General features: G+C 41.7%; 1 pseudogene; it reads right to left on the bottom strand.

Annotated features, from left to right (window-relative positions):
* Positions 1-3,981: 3,981 nt before the first annotated feature.
* Positions 3,982-7,959, bottom strand: LOC114895900 (annotated as a pseudogene).
* Between the last annotated feature and the right edge of the window lie 786 nt (positions 7,960-8,745).

Genomic DNA, 8,745 nt, shown 5'->3' with positions numbered 1-8,745 from the left:
ACATGACTGGTTCACCTCCTCAAGGGATTGTACCATATTGGAGGCTCAGTATTGGTCTCAGTTGCTGTCAGATTGGACATTTGCCAGTGGCTAAGGACATAGGCTGTGTAAGCATCAATTAGCTGTTGAATTCTGTCCACTTGGTTGTGGTGGATATTCTCTGGTATTAATATACAATACAAAGATCTTCATACTCCGTATCCCCCTTGATAAATATAGCCAATACATCTTTCCCAAATATCTTTGCCTGCAGTCTTCCAATTTTTCTCATATCAGGGCCCCAAACAAATAGCCAAGCCATTCGTCACTGTCCATGAATCAATGTATATTCATACATGACTATTTCTCTTTCCATACAAAGTCAATGACCAGTAGCACTGCCCAAAGCTTTACTGAGTGCTATAATTTTCTCTAGCCACTGTCTTTCAGGGCCACCACTAAGTGGGACTGTAGTGAAATAGCTGTCTATTTTCAGCCTATACCCATAGGCTGAGTCAACCAATTTATGAATTTAGCTTGGCCTTTTCTCCTCCAATTTTACATGGTTACTTCTCACTTAGCTATTGCTACTTGATGAGAGAAGAGTGTTGGTGCAACGGTAATGGGTGACATGGCAGTCTGCACTATTTCACCAGTATCTCATTCCAGTTCACCATTGGTAAATATTCGAAGAATTGCCCTGCAAATGATAGGGTCCTTATTGCCACATAGCCAGCAGTGGATCTGGATCCAAAATCACATTTCTGAGTTTGCTTCCTAGGTATACTCCTAGTACCAAATCTCTCAGGTTAAATTCCACAGTAAATAGATTCTAAGACTCTAGCATCTGCATGCAGGTTTATTGGGGAGTGCTTTTACTGGGGAACAACACAAATGAGGGATGAGGAAGGCAAAATAGGGCAGAGGATGAAACTGAACTGTGATTATTTGTAACAGAGGCCTCACCTGATCCTATGGAGGTTTCTGAAACTGGGATAGCCCTTCAGAATTGTCTCAGTTAAGTCAGGAGGACCAAGAAATTTTTACCACAACTTTGACTACTCATTAAATTCAAGCAGCCCTCAAGGAATGTTTTAATATTGAGTAAGGCTATTTCTTTCAACCAAGGATACTTCTGGAGATGAACTCAGCTGAGAGCCATTGGCAGCAACACTCCTAGTAGCTAAGAGAAGGAATGCATTAGTTTTGAGCCCTTAACATTTATTTCAACTGAAGTAATAATCAAAAGCATGAAAATAGTTACTAAAGTTACTAAGAGTTACTAAAGTAATAATCAAAATATGAAATCAATATATATTTAGGCTTTTAAAAAAAGGAAAACATGAAGAAATATGTAACCTTATAATATTTGTATTACAAGAAGTGGAAAGATAAAAGAACAGAAGCACTAGGCCTTTGGGGCCAGTCCACCTTTAATGATTTATATTTCCCCTCCAGCTAAATTTGACTTTAAAGAAATCCCTGCCCACCATACCGGGTTTGAAGACCCAGAAAAGACAAGCACTGAGGATTTTATAATAATGCTCTAATCAACTTTGGGCAGAGGAAATTTTTCAAAACTGATACCTATGACACTAGGAGTTCTGGTTCTTAAGGAAACACAGGGGAACTCTCTTATAATTTCATAACCACTTTTAAAGAATTTTAAGTAGTTCCATTTTGCCACTTGAGACATCTCTTTTACATAAAAATTAGAGGAGGCATAGACTGCATCCTAAATGTTTGGTTTCAAGTCCTATCTGCCACCTAATAGCTGGATGACAAACAAGTTTTTAAGTTTCCCTACGCCTCAGTTTCCTCATATTTAAATATATGGGTAAGGTAATGAACCTACCTCATGGGTTGATAGGATTAAAGGCGCTAAGAAAAGTACTTTGTATGGTGACTGACATCACTCAATCAATGATTGTGGTTATTATTTTGTTGTCTAAGTAGGTGTTTTGCTATCCCTTCATACATAATCCTGATAATCTTATGGTATCTTAGCAGATTAGATACACTGTGTCTTCTCTATTGTGTCATGTTAGTCTTTACCGCATATTTCGGATTCCGCATATTGCTGTTGGGGCAGATGCAAACTGGTTCACTGAGATTAACTGTGGAATCTGTGTCAAAAATAACCCATTTATGCCAGGACTGACACTACAAATCTAGACCCTTGGTACCAAAATAGGAAATGGATTCTTAGTCCAGATTTTGCCATATTTCAGTGTTTTTAGAGATCATGAGGATTATGTGATATTCCTTTTTAATTATTTATTTTTGGATATATTAAGGCTAGATAAAGTACGAGTGCTATCATTGTAACATGTTTACAGAATAATCCAATCTTGGTAGGGTACAAGCAGGAAAGTTTAATTTTTCTTCACTATTGCTTTCAACCTGTTTGGTTTGATCTAGTCTTCATGCCTTGATGAAGAAGGGCAGACAGATGTCATAGCTTCCTGAGAACTTTCAATTAAAAGGAGTTCATGTGTTATAAGTTCCACATCAGACTACAACATGACTTACATCTTAATCCAGTTTTTAAAAGCAACTCCCTTACCTATCCTAACTCACGCTGACCTGGGGCTTGCGGTCTTGAATTAGTGGAGGGCCTATTCATTTATTCCTCCTCCCTCTTACCTGACATGAAAGAAATCTGAAGCAGCACGGTGAAGGAGAAGAGAGATTAGAACCAAAGTGTAAGCTTTTAATTTACTTTTTACTTCTTTGGTTCTGCAATTTTTTTTTTTTTTTTTTGCGGTACGCGGGCCTCTCACTGCCGTGGCCCCTCCCGTTGTGGAGCACAGGCTCCGGACGCGCAGGCCCAGTAGCCATGGCCCACGGGCCCAGCCGCTCCGCGGCACGTGGGATCCTCCCGGACCGGGACACGAACCCGCGCCCCTTGCATCGGCAGGCGGACTCCCAACCACTGCGCCACCAGGGAAGCCCAATCCTGCAGTTTTATTTTCTCTTGGCTACTGTTGATAGGTTGCCTGCTCTGGGACAGACATCCAAATGCCAGCTTGTGCTGCATTTCATTCTTTGGCGGAGTTGTGGGGATTTCTGCACTGCATGGTTTAATGATATCGACGATGTCCTCTCTGGCTGACATCTTGTCATGCCCAACTCAGACCCTACACCTGGTGGGTTTATTCCACAGCCTCTAACTTTTGAGCTTCCACTGTGCCAGCCATCCACCTTCATAAATGGGGACCTTCAACATAAATTCATCCTGGCTCTGTCATGGCAAACTGTTGGGAGTTGTGACTGTTTATGGCTCCCTACCTTCAGGCCCTGCAATAAGGGGCTGCTTCACTGAACTTCAGCGTTATCCAGATACGAGGTAGATATATGATTCTATGTCTGTGTATGCTCCCAAACTCCAGAGGACACAGGTTAAGCTACTGAGAATTCTCTCACTGCACCCCAGCTTGGTGCAGTGAGCTTGGGAGGGTCTATGAGTTTCTGACGCTTAGCAAATAAGGGAGTGAGATGAGCATCTCTGGATTCTTCTCTTGGGCAGCCCAGCTCTTGAGGAGAAGAGGGATGTAGAAAGAAGAAAGGAAGATGGGAAAAGCCACAGCCCTTTTCTTCAACCTAGTAATGACTATCTGAAAAGACAACAATTTTTACTTCCAAGAAACCCTTTCCAAACTTCTGGTCTTCTCTGGATGTGGGTGATGGTCTGATGATGGCAGGATTGTTTGACATACCTTCAAAAAAGTCCCTCAGAGTTGTGTATATTGGCCCTTCTTTAGGCTGAGTGGGTTCCTATAATTTGTGACGTATAAGGTTGGTAATTTAGACAAAATTCTAAAAGATAAAAAAAAATTCAATTTATCTCTGGGGTACGGTGGATAATTTAGCTCTTTGTTCTTTGGCTTTCTCATTTGCAAAAGGGATAAGATAATAGTACCTACATAGAGAGTTGTTGTGAAGCTTAAATAAGGTAATCCATGTAAAAGCTATAGCTGTTTAACACACTTTTTTTTTTTTTTAAACAAACCAAACGGAAAAACCAAAAGGCAAAGCAACCTCAAGCCCCCGGATGGGTGGCGCGGGGCGGGTAGGAGCTCCTGCGGCTCTAGGGATGAGCGGTGGGCGCCAGAGGGCGCGGCTGCGCTTGCGTGACGTCCTGCCGCCCGGCGGCCGGCGCACGTTCCGCACGACGCACTTCACCGACGCTCTCACGCAGCCCCTTTCCTGTGAGGGCCGAGCAGGCCTGGGTCAGGCTGTCACGCCCTCCCGATATTGGAGGTGCAGTCCCTGAACGCAGTTTGGATGTCGCGGATCCCGAGGCAAGTCTCAACGTCCTGCTTGCTGGCCAGCACCAGGATGGGGACGCCGCCCAGCGCCTCGCTCGTGACCATCTTCTCCAACGCTTGTACTCGGACAGTCTCTCCTCCGTGGAGCCCATGACATAGAGGACGCCGTGGCCCTCTGCTTGGTCCTTGTACCACAAAGACTGCAGCTCTTCCTGCCCCCCCGCTAAGCCGCACAGCAGGAGGCGAGCCTTTCCAACGTCCACAGTGCCGGTGTTTAGACCCACGGTGGTGGTGATTTTGGACAGACTCCTCCCCTTGGAGTTCTTATGAAACCGGGTTTTTGACCGCTCCAGGACAGTAGTCCTCACGGCATTGTCCAGACCCAGGATCAGGATGCAGTACTGGTCCTTCAGAAGCATGTCCTTGTACAGGTCTGACATCCTGCACCCACCCCGGGCCACTGGAGCCACCGCGTGCCTGACGCACAGACCCTGCGCCTGACGGCACGTGGGCCGTCCCAAGCACAGTTCTGAGTACACGGTAAGAATTCAATCAGTGTGAGCCACCATCGTATAACCTGGTATCTTTATTTCACTATAAATAAATGTTGATGGAGTGTATATTTATTCATTTACTTAACATATATTTACCACTTAACTGCCATAGGAACTTTGGGGAGAGGTAATGAACAAATCAGCCGTCGTGAAGCTTATGTTATAGCGGGGGGAGGGAAATAATAAACAATCGAATAAGATTTATAATGTGTCAGAGAAAGATTAGTGCTATGAAGGAAAATAAACGGGGAGCGGATCAGGAGTGCGAAGAAGTGCTGCTATTTTAAGTGATGTAAGGACTCACGGATGAGGTGGCATTTGAACAGAGATCTGAGGTAAAGAATGTTATTCAGCATGTTAGCAGAAAATGTGTTAATTAAATTCAGTATTACAATCTCCAAAAGTTTGATACTATTTATAACTCAAACAGATAACTAAGCCTTTTGCCCAATGAAGAAAAAATTACCTTGAATTGAGTAGATTAATTCAGTTGTTCAGGAGAGAGTTTATACTGTATATTAAAAATATATATTGGTCTAGCCTGGAAATCTTCCTTTTTCTTGCCTTTTAGCTTGTCTTGTGATTTTTTTTCTTGTTTAAGGTCAGGCATGAGGTAATAGGAATTATAAACAGGCCCTTAGCGTGAGGTTCTATGTTAATCTGGCTAGAAGTTGGGCTGTGTTTAATGTTTGCTCTAGCCGTAGGTGCCACTGGCTTCAGATTCCTGGAGTGTACTTGTTTTTGTCTCCCTGTTTTTGGAAGCTTCCCTAAGAATTCCTCCTTAGACAAAGTCTGCACCTTGCAGCTCTTTCAGTGTTATCTATTGTTATTATACTGGAGTCCTGTTGGCGTGGTAGTAGGGTGTGTGGGTGGAAAAGTGATCTATAATCTTATGATTAAAAGTCAGTCATGGGCTTCCCTCATGGCACAGTGGTTGAGAGTCTGCCTGCCGATGCAGGGGACGCGGGTTCGTGCCCCGGTCCGGGAAGATCCCACATGCTGCGGAGCGGCTAGGCCCATGAGCCATGGCCGCTGAGCCTGCGCGTCCGGAGCCTGTGCTCCACAACGGGAGAGGCCACAACAGTGAGAGGCCCGCGTATCGCAAAAAAAAAAAAGTCAGTCATTTAGTGGGCCTGTGTCCCTGGGTTTTGACTTTCATAAGTGTTTCTTTGCTTTCTCCATTCCCCCTTAGGTGAGACAGGAAGGCTAGAGGGAGCTGGAGTTGGGGGAAGACCCTTCCTTCTACCTAGGGTAAGTTGCTGGTAGAGTCTTTTTCCCTGGAGAGCAGGCCTTTGTTATAGAGAATGCTCCAGATGTATTTCAAAATGATGACTTTTCCTCCGCCTGCCAGAGCCAGGATGGGATAGTTCATAGCTCTTCACTGAAAACCTGGAGGGTTCCCAGAATGAAAACCAATGAAAGTATAGGAGCAAGATCTTATTTTTAAAAGAATAATTATTGACATATAGCTTATTAGAGATATGCACAAATCATAAGTGTACAGCTCAATAAATTTTCACCAAGAGAAAATACCCATATAACCAGCAACCTGATCAAGAAATAGAACATTGGCAGCATCCCAGAACCCCACTAATGACCACTTCCAGTCACTATGCTTTCCAAGGTAATCATTATCCTAACTTCTCACAGTATAGATTAGTTTTACCTATTTTTGAGCTTTATATAAATGAAATCATAAAGAAGGAATTCTTTTGTGTTTGGCTTTATTTCAATCAACATAATGTTTGTAAGATTAAACTGTGCTATTACATGTAGAAGGAGTTCATTCACTCTCATTATTGCATAGCATTTCATTGTATGAATGTAAGATCATTTATTCATTCATTCTGCTGTGATGAACCTTTGAATTGTTTCCTTTTTTACTTTATTAAGGAGAGTGCTGCTATGCACTAGTGTACATGCCTTTTCATGAACATATGTAGTTGTTTCTGCTAAGTGTATATCCAAGTTTATATCTAGGAGTGGAATATACACGTTTGTCACTAGTAGGTATTGAATGCCAAATAGACGTGCAAGTGTCTGTAACACTTTAAACATATGAGAGTTTGAGTCACTCCACATGCTCACCAGTACTTGCTATGATCAGTCTTTTTCCATTTAGCCATTTTTGTGCATGTTATGTGAAAACAGCAGCTGATAAAATGTAAAACCTACCTGTTAGTTTTGAATATTGGCTGCATGGCAGTCTTGAACTCCGAGTTCTGTCTCTTCAGCACCTTGATATTTTCAGAAGTTCTCTGTGGGTTCTCTGCCTCTGTTCAGCTACCCCCTGACTAGACCCATTTTCCAGAACCTTGGTCTCTCACTGTGTTCCAGAAATTGGCAGATTCCCTGAAGGAAGTATGTTTTCCATCTTCTTTTTTTTTTTTTTCTTTTTGTGGCTTGAAACAACAATCATTTTGTTATCTCTCACAGTTTCTATGGGTAAAAAATTTGAAAAGGTTCAACTCAGGGTATTGCATGAAGTTGCAGTCAGTGATGTGAAGCAAGAACAGTGGAAGCTGCAACAGCTGGGCACTGGCTCTTCATGTAATCTTGGGGCCTCTCTCTTCATGTAGTCTTGAGTACCTCCATATGGATTCTGCATGTGGTCTAGTTTGGGCTTCTTACAGCATGCTGGCCTCAGGGCGGTTGGACTGCTTATGTGGTGGCTGTAGGACCTGGCTCCTCAAGTTCTGTGCTTTAGCAGTTCTCCAGCACCTTCAAAATTGTATGTGTGTGTGTGGTATATACATACATACATATAGACATACATATAGACATATGTCTATATGTATGTATATATACATATACATGCATGTATATATCACACATCATAAACAGAAGTAGAAATAGAAGTCCTATTTGATGAGTCTTATTTATTTGTTCTTAGGAACACTTGTAAGGGTTTCTCTGAAACAAAAAATGATTTTTGCTATTTGATTCGTTTGCTTGTTTTTTAAGAGAGAAAATTCTGGCCAACGTAGTCTCTAAACATTATATCTCTTCCACAGGAGAATCAATATAGAATAAGCTAGTCTGAAATTTGTGGATCTCCAATTCTGAATAGAGTGTCATGAATTCATGCTTAAAGCTTTTGGTATAACCCATTTTCAGAAGTGTTGAGGACAGCACTTATAATACATGGTATACATCAAATGCCCTGCATTGATCTACAGTTTAGTAGAAAGGCAGACAGATAAATGCATTGACATCATTTTGTCATCCACAAACATACCACTAAATGTATTTCTGAAAGTGTTGAAAAGAGCAGTGTGTACTGTCATTTTATGGAATGTACTGCATTTGTATTGAGAACTGATGGGGAAAAGAAGAAAATAATCCACTGTGAATGTACTTTAACCAAGAGATTGGATTTTTCTAAAAACAAAAAAGCAAAAAACAGTAAAGTAGTTGCCTTAAGGTCACAACACTCAAAGAAGTGGCGAGTCATCAAAACAAAACTAAGATAAAGCATCAGGAGGAAGAAAATGTCGAAAGACAAATATAGAATTATTTTTGTTCTTTTGGTTTTTTATTTTTCCAAATAAATTACTTGCAATTTAACCAAGGTCTACTCAAAGGGTAGAGAATTGTTCCGTGATTTTTTTAAAAGAGCAAATATTACATGATGCTGTTATCAAACTTATAACCCCAACCATATTTAAGTTGCTAAAAATTTAAAGCATGCTTTACTGTGTGAATGGCTACACCAAATAACAGATTTTCAATGTAGCGAAAACAGCCTTATATTGGAAGAAGATGCCATCTAGGATTTTTATAGCTAGAGAGGAGACAGTAATTCCTGGCCTAAAAGCTTCAAAGGACAGACTGACCCCCTTGTTAGGGCCTAATGCACCTGGGGACTTTAAATTGAACCCAGTGCTCACTTACCGTTCTGAAAAATCCTAGGGCCCTTCAGAATTATGCTCAGTCTACTC

Source organism: Monodon monoceros, unplaced genomic scaffold, assembly GCF_005190385.1.
Source record: "Monodon monoceros isolate NGI ecotype Baffin Bay Population unplaced genomic scaffold, NGI_Narwhal_1 Super_Scaffold_15, whole genome shotgun sequence".
NCBI classification, from domain to species: Eukaryota; Metazoa; Chordata; class Mammalia; order Artiodactyla; family Monodontidae; genus Monodon; species Monodon monoceros.
The sequence above is the reverse complement of the archived record's forward strand: the minus strand, read 5'-3'. Positions and strand labels throughout refer to the sequence as shown.